The sequence below is a fragment of the Pinus tabuliformis genome, chromosome 6 (genome assembly GCF_031772625.1).
Source record: "Pinus tabuliformis cultivar Carrire ecotype Pingquan chromosome 6, CPIR1, whole genome shotgun sequence".
Taxonomy (NCBI): Eukaryota; Viridiplantae; Streptophyta; class Pinopsida; order Pinales; family Pinaceae; genus Pinus; species Pinus tabuliformis.
The window spans coordinates 1,522,177,337-1,522,202,006 of NC_142292.1; positions in this window are offsets into that span (position 1 = coordinate 1,522,177,337).

Sequence of the window (24,670 nt, forward strand, 5' to 3'; positions counted from 1 at the left end):
TAATCTTATTTATAAATTAACATAACATTTATTATCAGGCTTACCAATCTAGTTCCAAAATGACAATGGTATGTTTACAACATTTCATTGAGTGATTACACTTGTGACTCAATAACAAGGTAATATTCAACTATGAAAGACATAATTCCACTAGGAGGGTATGCTACCATTTGGTTCACTTTCCATATACTTCATGATAATTGTTCTTTTTTTGCAAGGTGTTGGTTCTCATTATTACTTTGATTATAAACAACATAGATAATAAATCATAACACTGGTTCAACATATACCATTCATGAATTTTAAGGTTAGCATTGAATATAGTAGTAATACATAAGCATACTCTTGTATGCTCCTCATAGTACAATGGTATTTCCCTTAAATTAATCTTGTGATTATGTTGGAGTCCTCAACAATAACTACATCCATTTGCACAATGCCCTTGAGGAACTTCACTCCTTGATACATTGTTAGTGCTTTTGCTTGTCCCTATCTCCAGGAAAATTTTAATTTATAGGGACCTCTTCCACTTAGCAAAGCACAAAGCAAGGTCTTGATCTCCATTGAATCCATTCCCTCTAGTTCCATAGTGTTGGCATAAAGAATTTTAGCTACTGGCTGCTCTTTGGGTATCCCTAAAATTCGTATACCTTGGCTCATTACAGTGATGAATCAGACAAGTGTATAATGTGATTTCAATGACACCTTATCTCATTTGCAGTGAACATTTCTACCAGCTCCATGCAGAGGACCCTCATTTCAATATGTTTTCAATTCTATGTTTTGAAATTTTTTAATTAGAAATGTAAAATCATAAATTTAATTAATTATATGTTTTAAATTTTATTTTTAAATTAAAAATATAAAATCATAAATTTAAATGGTTCAAATTACATTATAATGCACTTAATATTTATAATATGGGTAGCCCTTTCCAAATTTATACTTTCCATTATATATTAAATATTATCCATTAAAATGAAAATAAATATCTACAAATTTTAATAATAATAAAGAATTTGGCATGTTAATATTTTTTTATTAGTAATTTTAAAATTATAAATTACAATTTTTGAAATTATATTACATTTTTCATGTATTATTGTATATAATATTTATAAAATTAAATAAAATAACCATATATTTAATAAATTTTTTATTATTATCAATTTTATGGTTTGAAATTTTCCAAAATAAAAATATAAAATTATAATTTTAAATGGTTCAAATTTCATTGTAATTCACTTGATATTTATAATATTTATGGGCTTTTCCAAGTTTATGTTTTCTACTTTATATTAAATATTATTGATTAAGATAAAAATAAATATCTATAGATTTAAATAATTGCATGGAGAGACTTTAGTCCAACATGAATGATTACATGGGAGACTTTAGCCCAAAGTGAATGAGATGTTCTAAGGTTATGTAATGTTATTTAAACTTGTTAATTTAGTTAAATTATATAAATATAAAAGAAAATAAAATAAAATAAGAATTATAATTATTAATCATTAAACCATTTTAGATTCATCTTAACTCTAGATTTAGATAGCCTACAAAGGGATCAAATTTCTCAATGTACAAGCTTTTCCTTTATATCCATCTTAAGAGTTTGTTCTATTTGCATAGTTTGGGAAATATTACAAAGACCCAGGATTCCACATGAGTGAGAGAGACAATTTACTTGATGTGGTTTATAAACATGTATATGCGTCTCCTAGATGGGGAGGAGCATGTGGAGGGATATGGAGGTGAGTATGAGATTGTTTTGTGTGAGAAATCCATCATAACTTGTTAGATTTTTCACTCTACAATGTTTCTATGTGCTTGAGTTTGTGCTAAAAGGAAATCTAACACATGTTAGATTTTCTTTTACATTGCAATGTTCTTAATCTAGAACACATTAGACTTATTTAGTCCTAAAATGTTGTTATGTTCTTGTGTTTGTGCTAGAAGGAAATATAGCATGTGTTAGATTTATTTCAAATTTGAATATGCTTGTGTTTGTGTTGAATTTTTTTTAACACAAGCTAGATTTCTTATACTCTACAATGTTGTTGTTGGCAATGTCTATGTATTTGTGGTACACATAAATCTAGTACTTGTTAGATTTCTCACTCTATAATGTTTCTATGTGCTGGAGTTTGTGCTAAAAGGAAATCTAACACATGTTATATTTTATTTTATATTGTAATGTTGTTAATCTAACACACATTAGACCTATTTGGTACTACAATGTTGTTATGTTCTTGTGTTTGTGATCGAAGAAAATAAAACATGTGTTAGATTTATTTCAAATTTAAATGTGCTTGTGTTTGGGTTGGAAGTAAATTTAACACAAGCTAGATTTCTTATACTCTACAATGTTGTTGTTGGCAGCGTGCTTGTATTTGTGGTAGACATAAATCTAGCACTTACTAGATTTCTCACTCTACAATGTTTCTATGTGCTCGAGTTTGTGCTAAAAGGAAATCTAACACATGTTAGATTTTCTTTTACATTACAATGTTGTTAATATAGCACACGTTAGACTTATTTAGTCCTAAAATGTTGTTATGTTCTTGTGTTTGTGCTAGAAGGAAATATAACATGTGTTAAATTTCTTTCAAATTTAAATTTGCTTGGGTTTGTGTTGGAAGAAAATTTAACACAAGCGAGATTTCTTATACTCTACAATGTTGTTGTTGGCAACGTGCTTGTATTTGTGGTAGACAAAAATCTAGCACTTCCTAGATTTCTCAACCTACAATGTTTCTATGTGCTTGAATTTGCGCTAAAAGGAAATCTAACACATGTTAGATTTTCTTTTACATTGCAATGTTGTTAAACTAGCACAAATTAGACTTATTTAGTCCTAAAATGTTGTTATGTTCTTGTGTTTGTGCTAGAAGGAAATATAACATGTGTTAGATTTCTTTCAAATTTAAATGTGCTTGTTTTTGTGTTGGAAGAAAATTTAACACGATATGATTTCTTATACTCTATAATGTTGTTGTTGGCAATATGTTGTATTTGTGGTAGACATAAATCTAGCACTTGCTAGAATTCTCAATCTACAATGTTTCTATGTGCTTGACTTTTAGCTAAAAGGAAATCTAACACATGTTAGATTTTCTTTTGCATTGTAGTGTTGTTATATTTGTGGTAGACATAAATCTAGCACTTGCTAGAATTCTCAATCTACAATGTTTCTATGTGCTTGACTTTGAGCTAAAAGGAAATCTAACACATGTTAGATTTTCTTTTACATTGTAGTGTTGTTAATCTAGCACACATTAGACTTATTTAGTACTACAATGTTGTTATATTCTTGTGTTTGTGCTAGAAGGAAATATAGCATGTGTTAGATTTCTTTCAAATTTAAATGTGCTTGTGTTTGTGTTGGAAGAAAATTAACACAATCTAGAATTCTTATATTGTACAATGTTGTTTTTGGCAATGTGCTTGTATTGGTGGTAGACATAAATCTAGCAGTTGCTAGATTTCTCACTCTTGAATGTTTCTATGTGCTTGAGTTTGCGCTAAAAGGAAATTTAACACATGTTAGATTTTCTTTTACATTGCAATGTTGTTAATCTAGCACACATTAGACTTATTTAGTCCTAAAATGTTGTTATGTTCTTGTGTTTGTGCTAAAAGGAAATATACCATGTGTTATATTTCTTTCAAATTTAATTTTGCTTGTTTGTGTGGGAAGAAAATTTAACACAAGCCAGATTTTTTATACTCTACAATGTTGTTATTGGCAACGTGCTTGTATTTGTGGTAGACATAAATCTAGCACTTCCTAGATTTCTCACTCTACAATGTTTCTATGTGCTTGAGTTTGCACTAAAAGTAAATCTAACACATGTTAGATTTTCTTTTACATTCCAATGTTGTTAATCTAGTACACATTAGACTTATTTAGTCCTAAAATGTTGTTATGTTGTGATTGTGTTAGAAGGAAATATAACATGTGTTAGATTTCTTTCAAATTTAAATGTGCTTGTGTTTCTGTTGAAAGAAAATTTAACACAAGCTAGATTTCTTATACTCTACAATGTTGTTGTTGGCAACGTGCTTGTATTTGTGGTAGACATAAATCTAACACTTCCTAGATTTCTCACTCTACAATGTTTCTATGTGCTCGAGTTTGCGCTAAAAGGAAACCTAACACATGTTAGATTTTATTTTAAATTGCAATGTTGTTAATCTAGCACACATTAAACTTATTTAGTCCTACAATGTTGTTATGTTCTTGTGTTTGTGCTCAAAGGAAATATAACACACGTGTTAAATTTCTTTCAAATTAAAATGTGCTTGCGTTTGTGTTGGAAGAAAATTTAACACAATCTAGAATTCTTATACTCTACAATGTTGTTGTTAGCAACATGCTTGTATTTGTGGTAGACATAAATCTAGCACTTGATAGACTTCTCACTCTACAATGTTTCTATGTGCTCAAGTTTGCGCTAAAAGGAAATCTAACACATGTTAGATTTTATTTTACGTTGGAATGTTGTGAATGCTTACATGTTTCTGTTTAGGCTAAAAGGAAATCTAGCTTGTGCTAGATTTTTTTTGTCGTGTAATGTTGCCATTGGAAATTTTTATATGTTTGTGTTATAAGTAAATGTAACACAGACTAAATTTTTCTCACCCTACAATGTTGTTATGTGATTATGTTTCCATTAGAAGGAAATATAGTATGCATTATATTTCTTTCACCTTGTAATGTTGTTATTTGCAACGTTCTTGTGTTTTTTATAGGAGGAAATCTTTGTACACTATCCCATTCTTAGACTACATATTCCATATGAAGGGCCTTCTAATCATTTTGGGGTTTAACATTTTTTATATTATAACAACAGTCTATGTAGGCATGGACTAAAACCTCATAGTCTCTAAAAGGCAAGGTCAAATGTCCCAAGAAATATTATTATTACAGTGTTTTTATTGACATTGTGTTTATGTTTTTGCTAGAAGGAAATTTAGCATCCACTAGATTTGCTTTACAATACAATGTTGTTGTTGGCAATCTTCCTGTATGCAATAGAATATAGTCTAGCATGGGTTACATTTCCTTTGCCTTGCAATATTTTTAATGATAATGTGTTTGTGTTTGTGGTAGAAGGAAATCTAGCTTGTGCTATATTTATTTTGTTTTGCAATGTTTTTCTTGGAAATATGAATGTGTTCGTACTAAAAATAATTCTAGCACGTGCTATATCTATTTCACCTTACAATGTTTTTTTTGACAATATCCATGCGTTTGTAATATAAATAAATCTAGGATGCGAATATTTCTTTTGCTTTTTAAGATTCTTGTTGGCAATATGCTTTTGTTCGTGTTAGAAGTAATTATATCACATTTTATATTTCTTTCACCTTGCAAAGTTGCTATGTGTTTTTCTTTGTGCTAGACGAAGATCTAGAAGAAAATCTAACGATTGCCATAGTTAATGTTCTTTCATTGTGTTTTGCTTTTATTTTTTCTAAAGCAAACTAAGAATGTACATGACTAGAAGAGATAAATTTTGTGTACATATGATGTTGTAGTTTCTACAATTGTTTTTATTTATTCCCAATGTAATGTCTTTTGGAAATGTTCTTATGCTCGTGCTAGAAGGAAACCTAGTAGATGTTTGCTTTCCTATATTCACGATTAAAAGAACATAATAAATTATTTGGGGGTGCCCTTTTTCTAACCTTGATTAGCTATTATTGTGAGTTCTACACTTGTTATTGTTCTTGTTCAGTTTGTTACACATATAATGATGTGAGTAGTTATAGTATTTATAAATTCATATTTTCATCAATAATTTGAAACTATGATAACAATTTTTTACTTTATTTTCAGATACCATGGACTATGAAGCTAGTGAGAATTCAAAGGAAGCATCCAAGGAAAAAGGAAGTTCAAGAAACACAACACCAAATTCTTTAAATGGTATGACAATTTTAGTTTATACTTTGTTACAATCGTTAGACATTGTGTTAATAACTCGTTGTTGATTAATAAAACCTATGGAAATAGCCTTAGGAGTGGGGTTTTAATGAGGACAACCCATACTAACATGGGTATTTTTTTTCCAAGAAATTTTAACTATGTGATAACTTTTAGTGTCATATACTAAACTTGCATAACATATGTACTCATTTATTATTGTGCGTGTAAATGAAAATCGTGTATTATAAGGTTGTTTAATACTATTTGTTATTTCATGTCTTCCATAATATTTTTCTTTCTAGAAACCATGGAAACTGCTAGGCGTGAAATTTGAAGTAAAGTAGCAAAGAGAAAAAGAAAAACAAATGATATACAAATGATGCCCCCTTCAACTGATATGGTGGTTTTATATTTTATGTACTCTTTTAGAAATGGTTGGATTAGGTGGTTTCTTTTCTTAGCAATTTTACCTACGTGATAACTTTTGGTGTCATATAGTAAAACTTGCATAGCATATGTACTCATTTATTATTGTCCATGTAAATGGAAATCATGTATGATAAGGTTGTTTAATAATATTTGGTATTTCATGTATTCCATAATTTTTTTCTAGAAACTGCGGAATCTGGTGTGCTTGAAATTCAAAGTAAAGTAGTCAAGAAGAAACAAAAAAAAGTGATATACAAACATTGCTTCCTTCAACTCGTATGGTGGTTTTATATTTTATGTACACTCTTAGAAATGGTTAGATTAGGTGGTTTTTTAGTATTTATAAGAACATTATGTGACAATATTTGAAATTATATTTTCATTTTGATTAATGAAAATATTTTTTGTTGTTGTTATTTGCAGAATTGGTTGGCCCAAAAGCAAATGAAATGTTACAACCATCACTTAAGAAAAAGAAAAGTTATTCAACTGAAAAGGTAGTATTAATAACACCTTCTACTTCTACTTTTGAAATGATTAAAAAATACAATACATGTAATGAGTTTGTGCAAGATTGGTACATCCATATAGAAGCTCCGATGAATATGTTTCATGATATGTATCTATTTGGATCAATAGATGGAAACGCACCAGAGATATTAGGAATAATAATTAATTGCTATGCTTACAATGAAAATGACATTGACTTTCAAGTGGAAATGATTAAATAAAATGAGGTAAAATTAATTTCATGTCAATTGGAGTATACAAATTTTAAACTAGATTTGATTGAAGCTTCAAGTATTGATTCAACAAATACGATAAAGATTTCAATGTTCAAGTTGGATAACTTTGAGAGCTTTTCTAAATCTGGACTAAATAGTTGTGCAGATCTTTTAAAATGCATCGCCACTGTTATGAGATATCGCTATGTAAGAAGTAAAAAAACATCATCTGTACTTCTTCATTTACAACAAAAAAGTAAATTTCTTGATAAAATTGATTCTCAATTACTTGCTTTGAGAAGAGTATATTTATTTGATTTGGAGGAGAATATAACAAAAAGTGATTTCAAGCTCACTATAGAATTTCAAAAAACTAGGAAAGTTAAATTTGAAACAACTATAACCTTGCAAACCAATGTGATGAGATTTATGAAGCCTTCAAGCATTGCTATCTATTTTCAAACTCCTTTAATACAAAAGTGGTTGTCGAAAGATGTAAAAAAGCCCCCCAAGTGTTCAAATTAAGATCACAAGATAATTTAAATGTTCAAGTATTAGTGAAATCATTCCTAGAAAAAATTCAAACCTCATTACCTGATGCTCTTTTGATTCCATTTGACATCAATGAGCGTGATCCATTGGTAAACTCTATCAAAATTATAAATGAGACAGATCTAAATTCTAAGAATATCAATTTTTGGATAGTTGATGGTCAACATACCATTTAAGCAGTGAAAGGAATTTTAACAAATCCCAAGTATAATGTATCGAGAGTTCACTAATATTTTTTTTTCATATTTCTTAATTGTCAAAGAGTTCACTAAAATGACTAATGATAGAGATTCTAAAATAGAGAATGATGAAAGTGGGAAGAAAAAAATTAATCAACATAGTGCTCATGTTGTTGAAAAAAGTATGGAGATAGAAATAGGAGGAGAAGGAGAGGAAGAAGTTATCATACCAGGTACATAATTTGTTTGGTTTTTTCTCTTGATAATTTTTCAAGTTATTTAATTTCCATATTCATAACATTTTTGGATGACTATTATAGGGAATTATGAGATGAATGAAATTAATCAAGACAATCACCATGGAACGATGGAGATAGAAATCGGTATTAATTGTTGTGACTCTATCTTTTTTTATTTTATTTTATTATTCTTTTAAATTATTGTGATTCATATCATTTCATATGTTGATTATAGTTGGAAATAAAGAGAATGCATATAATGACCAGGGTACTGTACCACAAAACTACAATCAAGACCAAAATATTACTATGGATGATTGTAGATGATTCTTTTTTTGTATAGTTGTTTAATGAATTTTGTTCATTGTCACAATTTATAACATTTTTTTTTTTATGTTTATTATAGTGACAAGCAAAGAGAACCAAGACATTGATCAAATGAAAGTTAAACAAAACTTTAATCCAGAACAAAATATAACATCAGGTACTTATAATTTGTCCACTTGTTTTCCTTGTTATTTAATGATTTTATTCATTTTCACAATTCAAAATATTTTATATGTTTAATTTGGAAACAAATAAAGGTAACTAAGATGATGATGAGGCGCAACTACACAAAGATGAAGATAATGTCACATCAGATACTTATAACTTGTCTTCTTGTTTATCATATTATTCTTCAAACTCAAATGCTTGTAACTACAATAACTTTGTATATTTTTATTATATGAACAAATAAAAAGGATAAAATTAACAATCAAAGTAATGTTAAAGGTGTGTGTGTGTGTTTCTTTTTAACGGTTGCATTACTAATGTTTTTCTTGGTTTTGGTATTTGATTGAAGGTTTAATATGTTTACTCTAGGTCCTATCAAGATGATAAAATAAATTATTGTTTCATTTATAAATAGTGCAAAAACCACTCAAGGTAAATGTATCGTTTCAACAATTATTTTAATAATTTTTGTAACATGAATAAAATGGTTTGACTATATTATTTTCCATTGTGTTGCAGCCAAAATAACTGAAAAGAAACTAGTTATTTTTGAACTAAGGGACGTTTTTTATCATAGCATCGATGATGAAGCAACAAACAACGAGCATATTGAGAAATGGGAGCTGATGCTGATTACACAATAGAGAAAAAATTATTTTGGATTCGTCCACATGCAAAAGCGTTTTTTGAAATGTGTTTCAAAAATGAATCTCTTGACATTGCAATTTGGACGACAGCTTCGAAACGAAGCACAACAAGATTTCTAAAAAAATTGGTTTTAGAGACATTACAAGAAACTTGTGTTTAAGTGGATTGCTTCAGATTGTAAGCCACAAAAGGGACATAAGGTCATTGATAATCCAATGAAAGTTATACACATTATATCATTGAAAAAAGTGTGGGAAATGCATACCCAATATGATGCAACCAATACTATTATAGTTGTTTGTTTAATTGAGAGAGTGAAAGAGAATCCAAAAGAAAATGTGATTCTTGCCCCTCCATTCATTGGAGCAAATCAAGGGGATAATTGGTTGATCAATGAGCTATGGAGAATATTGCATAAACTCAAAAGGCTATGGATGTGCGAGTTATTTTGAAGGATGTTCAATTACATTTAGAAGTACCTTAAGATTACAGATGTTTATATCATGCTATTATATGTATGACATCATGAATTATTACTTTTATTTAACAACACTAATAAAAGAATTGTTGATTTGGTTTGTCATTACTGAAAATAAAATATTTTGATTTTCTTTATTTTTGGTGAGATGAATGGTCATTTAATGTTTTCATATCAAAATTTCCCATGCTATATATATATTTTACAATAGATTACATTATATGTAAAATTAATAGATAACTGGTCTATTTGTTTTAATTAGATCATTACAATTATTTGCTTTAAATGTGGTTTAAGTTATCGTTATACCTCTTAGAAATTAGTAATGTGAAGGATGACCCATTGCATTCTTATAACCCTTTTTATTCCATATAAGTTGAAAAATTATATTAAGTTGTATGTAGCACCAACAATAAACATACAATTTGTACTAAAAGAAGCAACAAAAAAAACTAAGGTAGAAACTCTATAAATTAACATATAATTAATTAGGTTTGAAATTTAAAAATTGTATTATATTGTATGTGAAAATTAATATATAATTAGTTTGTTTACTTGCACTAGACCATTGTAATTATATTTTTCAGTTGCAATTAAATAAATCGTTACAGGTCTTAAAATCAATGATTTAAATGGTGGGTCAATGATTTAAAGGGAGGGAGCGAAAAAGAAAGACATGGAGAGAGAAAGGTGGAGAGAGAGAGGGAATGACAAGGGAGAGATGGATAGAGAGTTAGGGAGAGAGGAGAGCGGGAGGGAAGAGAGAGAGAGGGAGAGATAGATAAAGAGATATGGAGAGAGAGAAAGATTGTAAAAGAAGTTTGATTTAGAAAGCCATGAATATTTTGGTTTTTCATTTAAATAGATGCATTGATTTCAGTGTAGATGTTGATTCCTAATCCTATTTGATTGATTGCATTGGATGCATTGATTTCAGTGTAGTTGTCGATTTCTAATCTTATTTGATTCCTTTCACTAGATGCATTGATTTTATTGTAGATGTTGATTCCTAATCTTACTTGATTAATTGCATTAGATGCATTGATTTCAATGTAATTGTTGATTTCTAATATTATTTGATTGCTTGCACTAGATGCATTAATTTTAGTGTAGATGTTGATTTCTAATCCTATTTGATTGCTTGCACTAGATACATTGATTTCGGTGTAGATGTTGATTTAGTGGAGTGACAAGGGAGAGAAGGAGAGAGAGTATAAGAATAATATGATGGAAACATATTATTTGTTTGTTCATTTTAATGTGGCAATTGTATTTGTATTTTGTGATACTTTGAACTCATTGTAAAATTACGTTTGCATACAAATGGAAATAGTTCATAATAAATATTAACATCATTTTAAAATGATAGGTTTTTATGTCCTTAAACAATGAAGTGTTGAAGTGGAGATATATTAATATCATACATGTGGTTGCAGTTGGGAATTACTACAAGTCAAAAGATGTTGTTGATATTTGAAGTGGAAGAGTATTCTTCCAATCATACACAAAAGATGAACAAAATTTTCATATTCAAAGAGAACCAGATTGGTAGATTGGTGATAGGTCCTATTTTTTAAGGCCTTTTCAGTAAGAAGTATTAAAATATTGCTTAAGAAATTATGATGTCGCAATATGGACATTAAATGTCATTGACAAGTACATTTGAAAAGTACTTGAAAAATCAAATATTGATATAGAGGACTTTAAATTTGCATGGGATGGGTCTCATTGTCATTTGCAAACAAAATTGGAAGTAGGGAAAGCAAGATAATTTTACGAGAACATGTTGATTGATGTGTGGTCCCAATATGGAGATAATTATGAAGAATCAAATGTATTGTTAATAGATACAATAAACATACTTCTCATTTCATTAGACATCGATCAAACTACATCTTGATAAAATCATATACAGGAAAAGAGCAAGATACGTGGCTTATGCAAGTTTTATTCCCCTTTCTTAAGACACTTCATCGTATCAAACAAAAACATGAGTACATTTGAATGTTCAATAGAACATGTACTTCATTGTAGTTCATGGAGATAAGTTCTTTTATAAATTTGTTGAAAAGTACATTCTATTTTTTCAATACATTTTGGACATAGTTTTTGTTGAATCAATTTGTATGATTTTATATTTTTTGAAATATATGGGAATTACCAATTATATTAATATGTATATTTCTTATTATTTATAAATGTTTTTGCAATGATTTTGTTGTATCGATTTTTTTTCTAAGATATGTGTGCGCGCGCACGTGTTCTTAAATGAATTGTTTGCCATTCAAATTATCTTACATGAACCATCAAGGCGTGTTATTTTTAATGAATTATATTTATTTATATGCATCAATAATCATATATAAATGTGAAATATAAGTTTTGAAATAGAACTCTTGCAAACAAAGGTGCTATTCTTACTAAAGAAATTATAATAATTTACTTGATAAATGTTATGTGCATTATTCACTATTCACAATGCATTATTCACTATTAAGGCTAATGATAAATGTGTCATAGGTAAATGATTTGATCTTTTTGAAGCATAAGATATGTGATTTCTCAATTTATAGTTTTCATAAATTTATATGCTAAAATCAATTAATGGTTGAACCTGCAATCATATCATATTGAAAATCAACAAGGCACAAAGTTAGTTATTCATTGTTTACATATAAAATGCACTAATATGAATGCATAAATGAGATATGTAATTTTTTAGATAAAAATATATTGTAAATAATTTTGTATTTCTTAAAAAAACATATATATGATGATAATGATTGATAAGTGGATTATCAAGGTTTGGTTACATACTATCATGGATGAATTATGTCATTGAACTTTTTGAATCGTAAGGCATCTAATTTCATTATTTAAAGTTGTTTTTTTGTAAATTTATATTTTAAATTAACTGAAATCATATCACTTGAGCTATAATTATATTATTGACTTGTACTTAGTTATGTCCATTAATATGAGTGTATAAAAGTGATTTATAAGAGCCATATACTATGATGCATTTTTTCAAAAAATAAGTCTTTTAATTTCTTGATAATAAGTATTAAGTGGACTATTTAGGCTAACAGGTGATGGCTCATAAGTGAATACTACTCGTTAAATTGCAGGGCATTCAATTTTTAACCCATATTTTTTTCCATATATTCTTGAATCAACTATTTGTATATGTAATCATCTCATCTCATTTAATTTAATAAGGAATCCATTTATTGACTTTTATTTGTCTATTACATAATCTATTAAGAGTGTATTAATCTCATATTGTATTGTTTTGAAACAAAACTACATGAAAAACAAAATTCTTTTCTTAATAAAACATGGAATAATTAATTAACAATGTGTTAAGTGAACCATCTAGACTCATTAAAGAGATGGGTAAAAAATGGTTGTATTTAAACTTTTTGCACCACAAGACATTGATTTTCCAATCCATATTAGCATTTTGTCATTTTCAATTCCTAAATAGATTATTTGTGGTTTAAATAATTTCATAGAATTCAATATGACTTGAAGAATTCTATTTGGTTATATGCATTGATAGAAGTTCATAAATGTGATGCAATTTTTAAATGTAACCCTTAATGTAAGTAAATATATATATTTTACAAAACACATTATAATTAATTGATAATGAGTTTTAAGTGGTCTATATAAATCCATTTATCGACTTTTATTTTCATATCATGAAGTTTAATCTAAGTGTGTAAATGTGGCACTTAAAAAAAAAAAAAAACTCCATGTAATATGAAATGTTTTTCCTAACAACACATGGAATAATTAATTGGTAATGAATGTTATAATTAATTGGTAATGAATGTTAAGTAGATTGCTAAAGTTATTTCAAGGTATGGGTCATAAATAAGTGTACTTAAACTTTATGTAACATATGACATTTGATTTTCCCACCTTTATTAACATTTGGTAAATTTCAATTCTTAAATAAATTATTTGTAATTGAAATAATCTCATAGAAACCAACAAGAAAAGTATGTCTTAAATTATGTTTAGAATGTATGTATGTATAAATGGAATTTGTTTTTGAAATAAAGATCTCAAAGTAAGTAAAAAAATATTTTTTAGAAAATTAATAATTTAAAATCAATTATTTATGAGTTCTAACTAGTTTATTCTATTTTGAATTGACAACTTTGTCTAACTATGCATTATTAAATCAATTGTTCATATATGTAATCATGTCATATAATTCAATAAGTCAAGAAAGCATTAATTGTTTTTTATTTAACTATCATGTGGTTTAATATGAATGTATACATGTGAAATTGTTATTTCTAGAATAAAAAACCATGTAAAGAAAATGAATTTTCTAATAAAACATGGATTAATAAATTCACCACAAGCATTAAGTAGACTGTTTAAGCTCATTCAAGAGATGGGCCATAAATGGATGCCTTTAAACTTTTTACACCATATGACATGCTTTTCCCATCAATATTAACATTTTGTAAATTTGAATTCTTAAATAAATTATTTGTACTTAAAATAATCTCATAGAATCCAACAAGACTCAAAAGTTATTTATTGAATTTCATTTAGTTATATGTATTCATATAAGTTTATAAATGTAATTTATTTTTGAAATAAAGCTATTAATGCAAGTAAAGATTTATCTTATATAAAACTATTTAAGATTAATTGATAATCAGCTTTAAGTGGTTTATTCAGGCTACATGAAAAATCAAGGGTCATAGATGAATGCCTTTTAATACATATTTAATCTTCAAAATCAATATCTTAATGATAATTTATTTGTATTTACATTAAGTATTTAATAATTAAAGAACACAGGGACTTATATAAATTTCAACTAAAATACATGAGTTATGTTTCACATTTATTTCTTCCCCATTAAAAATGCTTATCATTTTCTCTTCTTAGTGAAAGTAATGGTCAATCATGATTTTCCGTACAATTGTTTGACACTAAATTTACATCGAGACTGTTATTGGTTTTGACAATGTTTACAAGGAGAGATAAATATCCACACTACCATCAACTGTGCTAATATTTGAAAACCCTTGCCTCCACTACTTACAAGAATTCACCACTAAAGTTTCTTGTTTACTTCAATTTGTGACTCTGTCCATCATAATGGAATGACTTGAATACCCATTTAAGAAATATCATTAAATGTACTTGGATTTGAGTGGAGATAGATCAATGGTACCTAACCTTCTTGAAATACCTAGATCAACAATGTATAACTTTTATAGTGGATGCCTGCATGCTATGAAGATGAATGATGACCCCCTCATTAGTGCTTCATAAAGGCACAAAGGGACCGTAGGAAATTGAGCACAAGAACATTTTACTAAGGTTTTAGTAGACTAGTCTAAATGCAAGGGACACCTATCCTTGTCATTTACAATAACATCCTCACATCACCGTCATTCCATCAACAAATCCCTCGTAGGTTGGGGGAAAGGGGGTTAGAGTTGCCAAACATAAAATTTAAACATCGAGGAATCTAGCATGTTATCCATAACTATAATATCTTTATTTTATGTTTGACATACTAATATGATTTATCTTAAATCAATTTCTTCTAAGAGTTTGATTTCACACTCTATTGTGTATTGATACTATTGTACATAACAACCCCATGTTTGACCTATTCATGATCTCTAATTGGTTTGAAATTACTTGCAAATTATTTTAATGTTGAATCAAGTTAATATGGCGATTTACAAAAGAATGAATGTTGTTGAAGGCCTTGTAATAAAATACTTGCAAACAAAGGTGCTGTTCTTACTAAAGAAATTATAATAATTTACTTGATAAATGTTATGTGCAATATTCACTATTCACAATGCATAATTCACTAGTAAGGCTAATGAGAAATGTGTCATAGGTAAATGATTTGATATTTTTGAAGCATAAGATATGTGATTTCTCAATCGATAGTTTTCATAAATTTACATGCTTGAATCAATTAATGGTTGTAACTGCAATCATATCATATTGAAAATCAACAAGGTACAAAGTGAGTTATTCATTGTTTACATATAAAATGCACTAATATGAGCGCATAAATGTGATATGTAATTTTTGAGATAAAAATGTATTCTAAATAATTTTGCATTTCTTAAAAAAACATATATATCATGATAATAATTGATAAGTGGATTATCAAGGTTTGATTAGACACAATCATGGATGAATTATGTCATTGAACTTTTTGAATTGTAAGGCATCTAATTTCATTATTTAAAGTCATTTTTTTGTAAATTCGTATTTTAAATAAACTGAAATCATCACTTGAGCTAGAATTATATTATTGACTTGTACTTAGTTATGTCCATTAATATGAGTATATAAATGTGATTTATAATATCCATATATTATGATGCATTTTTTTTCGAAAAATAAGTCTTTTAATTTCTTGATAATAAGTATTAAGTTGACTATTTAGGCTAGTGGGTGATGGCTCATAAGTGAATACTACTCGTTAAGTTGTAGGGTATTCAATTTTTAACGCATAGTTTTTTTTTTCATATATTCTTAAATCAACTATTTGTATATGCAATCATCTCATCTCATTTAATTTAATAAGGAATCCATTTATTGACTTTTATTTGTCTATCACGTAATTTATTAAGACTGTATTAATCTCATATTGTATTGTTTTGAAACAAAACTCTATGCAAAACAAAATTCTCTTCTTAATAAAACATGGAATAATTAATTAACAAATTATGTGTTAAGTGGACCATCTAAACTCATTAAAGAGATGGGTAAAAAATGGTTGTATTTAAACTTTTTGCACCATAGGACATTGATTTTCCAATCCATATTAGCGTTTTGTCATTTTCAATTCTTAAATAGTTTATTTGTGGTTTAAATAATTTCATTATTAGAATCCAATATGACTTGAAGACAAAATCACTGCTGATACTGGACATGAATGGGAAGTTATTTATTGAATTTCATTTAGTTATTTGTATTCATATAAGTTTATAAATGTAATTTATTTTTGATTTCACACTTCTATTGTGTATTGATATTATTGCACATAACAACCCCATGTTTGACCCATTCACGATTTCTAATTGGTTTGAGATTACTAAAATTATTTTAATGTTGAATCAAGTTAATATGGCAATTTACAAAAGAATGAATGTTGTTGAAGGCCTTGTAATAAAAAACTTCCAAATTTAATGAAATATGTGTTTCTACGAAATTGATCAATTTCAGAATATCTCATCAAGTGGAAGAACTTACCCGTTGAAGATTCCACATGGGAGGATGAGAATTTTATAGAAAAGCATCTAGAACTACTCAAGCATTAAGGACAACATTTTTTTTAAGGAGAGGGGCGTGTTACGTCCCTATAATAATAGTGATTCCCCCATTAATATTTTTTTTGTATCCCTTATTGTTATTATTGTGCCCCTATTGTCCCCATATTATTATTATTGTGCCCCATAGAATCCCACTATTATTATTTTTGTGCCTTTATATTATTATTGTTAGGTTGGCTTTGGTTATATTGTGACCCCTTAGACTCCTATATATAGAAAGGAGTTTTTGTCATTTGAATCATCTAAGAGTTGTTCATTTGTGTAATGTAAAGGAGGTTTCCCCCTCGAAGATGCTTATTTCTAAGGCGTTGATCTATATTTTCTATCTTTGTGTGAGCTGATTTCATAGCAATCTCTCCTTGTCAACTAAATCAGATATATATCCATCAATTCAGGCATGCTTCAAATGATCAATCCTTTTACAGATAAATCTTAAAAAATCACAACCCCAATCAGTAATAAACCTTCAAGTATATATAATTAAACATAAACCTTCAGTGTCCTCAATCATTCTGATGCTACTTATATCATCATCAAGTTATCCAAATATAACTTGTCAAAAGATTTCCTCTATCATTTCTTCAGTAGCACCAAATATAGCCTTAGTGCTTTTGAATTCTTTTGTTTGCAAATCCATATGTAGTACTTTCATTCATTATTCTATTTCAACGTATTCACTACGACTGTAATAATATGAAAATTTTTAACATAAAGTATAACAAAACACAAATATGCAAAATCATGAAGTTAATTATATCCTAATTATGTCATTACAATGGAAGCATCAAAATATTCAAGCTTTAGACATCAAATACCTAAACCTAGTTAGATTCATAGTCAGCAAGGGTTTATATTCTAGACTTCAACAACATTCTAGGGTTTTTTTCACAAACCCTAGAGTCCATCATCAAGACTTAAAGTAACTCAATCAAGATATCAATCCAATCATAACACTATCTAAGGATTCTATATTATGTCCTAGAATTCATAATAGCTTCTACTAGGGTTTTTTTATAAACCCTTGATTTCATTAACCAATAATAAAGTCACCATTCTCACATATACATATCTATGATTACATAATCATGCATTATCATCTTATATCCACATCTACTAGGTAAACCAAATATAGAAACATCAATACATCGAAGTTAGATATAATGTTTTTCTGACCAAGCTATATTTTCGATCATATGGATGAATATAAACATAGGGTTTCATTCTTAGGATATTTCTTTAACTATCATAAGGGTTTTTTTTTTCATAAACCCTGATTCACCAAACCCTAAAAATCTAGGGTTTCATTATATAACCTAGACATTGACAACAAAACCTATAGGACTAAGGTTTTTACCATCACGTTATCAAAACCCTAATCAAAAGAATATGATTTAATTATATGTTTTATACTTTATCAACAACCCCTAAGTAAACTAGGGTTTAATTATTAACATTGACATACCCTTAACACAAGAGGATATGGTTTTATAGTGAACCCTAAAGGTTACGTTTTCAAAAGAATGATCAAATGACAAAAAATATTATAGTGAGGGTATTTTCAATCTAATGATTAATCACCCTAAAAGGAATCTTTATGATTTAAAATCCTAGACATAAATATGTTTGTAATATAACACAAATTTTAAATCAAGAACAATCATATCCTTTTGATGAAAAACTTTATACATACCTATAGTTTCTCTTAGAAACATTGCATGGTTATTTATTGAAGGACTTTGTCTAAAACTTATAAGTCTTCTGTTGGATATTCCTTGTGAATCCAATCACTACTTTCTATAAGTTTTCTTGCAATATTTTTCTTCAAAAAAACTATCAAAAGTGTGCAAGTACATGACTATGATCTTGGTTCCTATAATTTCAAGTATGAAACCTAGACATTATTGCATTTCATTCTTGCCATGAATTGACATATAACTTGAACTACTTATAAATCCTAGACACTGTAAGATAGGGTTTCTGAATGAGGTTTTTCAAGTGTATTATTCTCATTCCCTATATATAATATTGTGAATACTAGGATCATATAAACAACTAAATCCTAAAACATTAACCGTTTAACAAATGAACCATGATATAAATACCTCAAGAATTACTTACCTTTATCTTCCATTGAATTTATTATCCTTCTTGGAAACTGAAGGTAGAGGAGAGAAATAATCCTTACCGTTCTTTTGATAAGATCCTCAAAGCTTCTTCTATAAGTGCAAGATAAACAAGTTCTTTATTGTTGTATACTTCTTCCTACCTTGAGAATAATATTTCTTTTCTTTATGGTTCCTTCAAATAGACCTACAACTCCAAGATTTCATGTTTTCTATTCCACTCAATAGGTCTATGAATTAAAGAAGGTGACTATATCTTGATGATAATCCACCAAGATAGGCTTAGAGCACCTCCAAGTAATTTGGTCTATGATTTTTATGTGCATAGGTATATAGTATGGTCTAAGTTCTAATCCCTATAAACAATGTATTTGAGTTTAGAACTTTTCGACTACCTTTCCAAGTGATTGAAACTTCAAATTAAGCTTTCTAAAATATACTTATGTCCAGAACTTAGTAGGAGACTCGACTCCTCTTGTAGCAATGTTATTAACCCTCCAACCATTTCGATCATTTCTTATAACCAATAGACCCCTTAGATGGCTTTACAAGGATTATTTGAATTCTCAAAAATGAGATTCGATTACCAATATACATAGTGTTCTGAAGTTTGAATATCAGAGTTTTCAGATCTCTTGACAATAATTTCAGACCTTCTTCCTTATGCATAGTACTTAAATCCTCTTGAAAAATTTCTTGGACTTGAATGGGATGCTAGACTAACCCTTCATAGCTCCATAGCAAGGCTTATATGCTCTTTAAAATTCCTTGATCTTGTGGCCTAATCATTATAACTAGGGATTGTGATTTCGTTCTAAGGAGCTTGGCCTCATCAGAATTAATTTTTGTTTGAATTGAATTTCTTGTGATCCTCTAACTACCTAAATTCAAATGAACCAAGCTCAGATACCATGTTGATAAATCTAGGGCATCATATACAATAGGTTTTTTAGGTATATTCTCTTATACTTTGACATTTTCTTCTAATTGTTATTTTCTTCTCAGTAGTTCTTATTTTAATTTATTATGTTCCTTTCATCAATAAAAATTTCTTTCAATAATTATCACAACAAGGGATAAAATATGTAGGCACTTAGCCAGGGAAAAACTGCTCCAAGGGGACGACCCAATCCAATCTTCGACTAGTAGATTCAAATTAAGGTGAGAAAATCCAAGACCCTTTTAGACCTAGATAAAGACCCCCTATAATCACTAATTCAAACCTTCCTTCCAATAGATGATTGTTGCCAAAGTCTCCATGTGTTAGCTTCTCAATTACAACTTCAATCCATAATTTTGGACCTGCAATAGATTCAGAAATTTCGACCCCAACTTTAGAATTTTGGACCTTCAGTATATTAAGAAATTTCAGCCCCAACAACAATACAGTAACTTGGCATGTGTTATATAAATATGCCCAAAAACTTGATATTTGTCTTCCCAACTACTTTCTTCCTTATCCAGTAACTTCCCTCTTCTTTTCTACCTCTTTCCTCTTGTAGATCAAACCTATGGAGTGTGTGCTTCAAAGGAGTCGAACTGTCTTTATATATATCCTTTCTGCTGGGTCGAATAGCCCTAATCCACGCTAACTTCATGAAGACAGGGCCAACTTGGTGTGGAGGTGACAAATTACACTTTTGCCTCAAAAATAATTCTTTTTACATGATAGAAAAGGCCAATAAGGATTTAATGGAAATGATAATGACTCTATTCACTCAAAAAAAAACTAGAAGCCTTCAATGTAGGCTTTGACCTAAAAGTTATTGACCCAAGAATTAAAACCATTATTTAATAAGTCAATTTATTTTGCAATGAAATTTAATTTTCTTTCTTTTGACAAATACATTACATCATGACTCAAATACAATTATGAAGACCGACACTATAAGTTACATTTTTGAATATAAACTTCATGGAATATATATCCCTTTGATGACCAATATGACTCATGTTTACCTAATTAGATATAATTAACTTAATTTAAGTTGAAATGTGACATATGCCTAATCTTAAAGTGATTTATGTTTTTCTATTATTTCATATATTATATATCTTAAGGATAATATGATCTCCAAGTGTTAAGTGTAGGAAATCAAGCATGAAGACAAGTTTGATTTATTTAATTCATTGCTCCAAAAAAACTTGAAGACTATTGAGATTTTTAGGGGATTATGTCCCTTCATGATCCAAATTTAAAGAGAAATGAAAAAAATTACAGATAGAATCATAAGTATAGAGATTCAGCAGAAATAACACTTCATTTCATTAATATCAAATACTAAAATATGCTTACAAAGAAAATGTAAATAAACTAGCTTGGGCGATGGTAGCTTATCTATGAGAAGAGATGTGGAGGCTACATTCCTATGAACTATGTTACAATGAGGTTCAAGGGCCTATTTATTATTGAAAAACAAAGGAAAACCTTAAAAAACCAAAACCCTAACCCCAAGAGATGGAATGCCAAGAGTTTGTAGGCCCCATTGGGGTTAGTTGGGTAGCCAACTTTCTAGGTTTGTAACTTGGTCATATTATCTCCATTTGGTGCATTCGATACCTTGTTCAAAAGATATATCTGAATGCTATAGGATTTGTGGTAGGACACTGCTAATGACTATGGGGCCACTGCGGACCTCAAGAAAATGTTGTTTAGGGGTCAAAATTGCTCCATAAATTCAGGACTCGAAAAAGTACTAAAAATAGTAAATGCTGCAATAGACAAGGAAACAAATAAAACTAATTGGAGCTCTAGGTGGAATAGGCTAGTGGCCACCAATGTCCACTTGGATCAGACTTCTTTCCTTAGGAGGTAATGGTCCCCATTTCATGCAAAGGCTTCATGAGGTTAGAAACTTTCTCTTGAACCTCGTCCCTGGTGAACCACTTGCATTGGTGAAGGTGTTGGACTGATTTGACAAATCGATATAGATAGATCCTCTGTTGGTGAGTGTTCTTGATCCACTTCTCCATGATCTGATCAGTGGTGGCCTGTTCCATGTAGTCTAGGTTTAGCTATGTTGGTGTGCTTTGTTCTGCAATATTGGATGTGTCCAACAATGGTGGAAAGTACAGGAAAAGGCTGTCTGCATTGAACACTGGGTGCAGACGAAAGGAACAGTGGAACACTTAGCTCAAAGGAATTTCCCCCTATAGCCTTGGTGATGGTGTATGACCCATATCAGAATGAGCGAAGCTTGCAGTGGGGTCCCACGAGGTGCTCCCTTTGCAAATGTAGCCAAATTTTGTTGACTACCTAGAACTTGTAGGACATTCGATGTTGATCATGGCATTACTTATACTTAGCATTAGATCTTTCCAATATATCATGGACCTACTGGCAAATGTATTGAATGTGCTCAATCAAGTTGTTATCCCTGTTGAATTTAGACTGGACATGAGCCAAATTTACCTACAAATGGTATCTGTACATTAATGCGACATAATGGTTGAAGCCCTAGCCCTACCTGAAAGGAGTTCTGGCCCATTGAGCTATGGAGAGCTCTATACTAGACATAGTGGAGGCTTTCATCCCATGTTCATGGATTATTTGAGTTGTACACGTGCAAAATGTGTACAATCATCCTAATGACAACCTCTGTTTGGCTACCAATTTGGGGGTCGAATGTCATGGACTTAGTAAGTTTGGCATCAAGCATCAACCACAGACTTGACCAAAATGCACTTAGGAATTTCTTGTCCCTATCTGAGACAATGAATTGCGGGATTCTAGATTGTACCCACACTCACTCAAACAAGAGCTTACCAGTGGCTTATACTATGACACTCTTCTTCCATGCTTCCATAATGACCATCTTAGAGAATTTGTCGATGACCATGAAAATGTAGTCGTTTTCGTGCTTAGTAGAAGGAAGGATCAACATGTCATCCATGGAAATGGATTCACATGGTCGACTAGGAGTAGGAAGAGGAGTATATAGACCTTGCTTATTGATGGTTGGTTTGGCAATGGTGTAGGAAGTGTAGGATCTAATGTACTTCCCAAAACCATGATGAAGGTTTAGCCAATAAAAATAATTTTGCAGTGGTACCACTATTTTCTCTACTCTGAAATGTCCAATGACTTGACTATAGTGCGCCTATTAAATCATCCTGCCATGCTCAGGTAGTTTGCAACATTATTGATGTTTCCCTTCTTGTACTTAATGTTCAAAGGGAACTATTGTAGGTATGTGGACCATTTCTAATGGGGATCGTTCTGCAACTTACCTTCTTTATGTATAAATTGTAGGGGTCAGTGGTCTGTGTGGATGACCATTTCCTTCCCTATGATGAAATGCTTCCATTGACGACAGGCTTGCATAATGGAATACATTTCTTTGTCATAGGTTGGATAATTTCAGACTATGTCTAAAAGTGTCTCACTATGGTAAGCCATTGGATGCCCTGCTAAGTAAGATCTACACCAATAGCATAGTCAAAGGCATCTATATCTTTCTCAAATGGTTTCTGCAAATCTAGTAATGTGAGTACTGGTGCAAAGCAGAGGAAATGCTTCAACTCATGAAACAAATTCTATTGGGTTTCATACCAAAAGTACTTTTCTTCCTCTCCATCCTTTGTGACTGGACTTAAACGCTAAGTGATATGAGAGAACACCAACATGAACCTGCAGTAGAAATTGGTAAGACGCAGAAAGCTATGAAGCTATGTTAGAGTGGTTGGGGCTGGCCAATCTCAAATGACTTGTACCTTGGTTGGGTGTACATGTAAAACCTTCTCATCAATGATGTACCCGAGATATTGAACATGGGTCATGACAAAAGTGTATTTCCCCAAATTGGAACACAACTTGTGTTGTCGCAAGTTTTGGAGGACCTATCGAAAATGGTAGAGGTTTTCTTCCCAACTTTGGTTGAGGATCAAGATGTAATCTAAATACACCACAACAACTGCATTGGTGAAGGGTCACAATATGTCATACATCAATCTCATGAAGGTTTCTGGCGCATTTGTCAACCCAAAAGGCATGACCAACCATTCGAGAAGGCCCTCGTTATATTTGAAGGCAACCTTCCACACATCAGAGGGATCAATAGGCACCCAGACTTCAAGTCAATATTGCTGACATATTTGACCCCTATGAGTTGGTCCAGAAGGTCATCAATATGTGGGATTTGGTACCTATTCCAGATAGTGATCTTGTTCAGCACCCAATAGTCAATAAAGAGTCTCCAGGTCCTGTTCTTCTTCTGTACCAATACAATTGGGATCCCACAGGGTGATGATCTTGGCTAGATGTTCCCTTTCTACAATAGCTCTTGAATCTCCCTCTTGATGTCATCATTCTCCAGAACAGAGCATCGATAGATCAGTCCATTGGGTAGCGGCACTCCCGGGGTTAAATCGATGGAGTGCTTGACCTAATAGTGCAGAGGTACCCCCGTTGGTGATGAAAAAGTGTTCCCATACTCCTCCATGACCTTTTCCATATGTTGTTGTTGTGCGGAGGAGCCCTGTTTGGAAGTTTTGGAGAAAATATTCTCCTTGCCCTGAGGGCGAATCA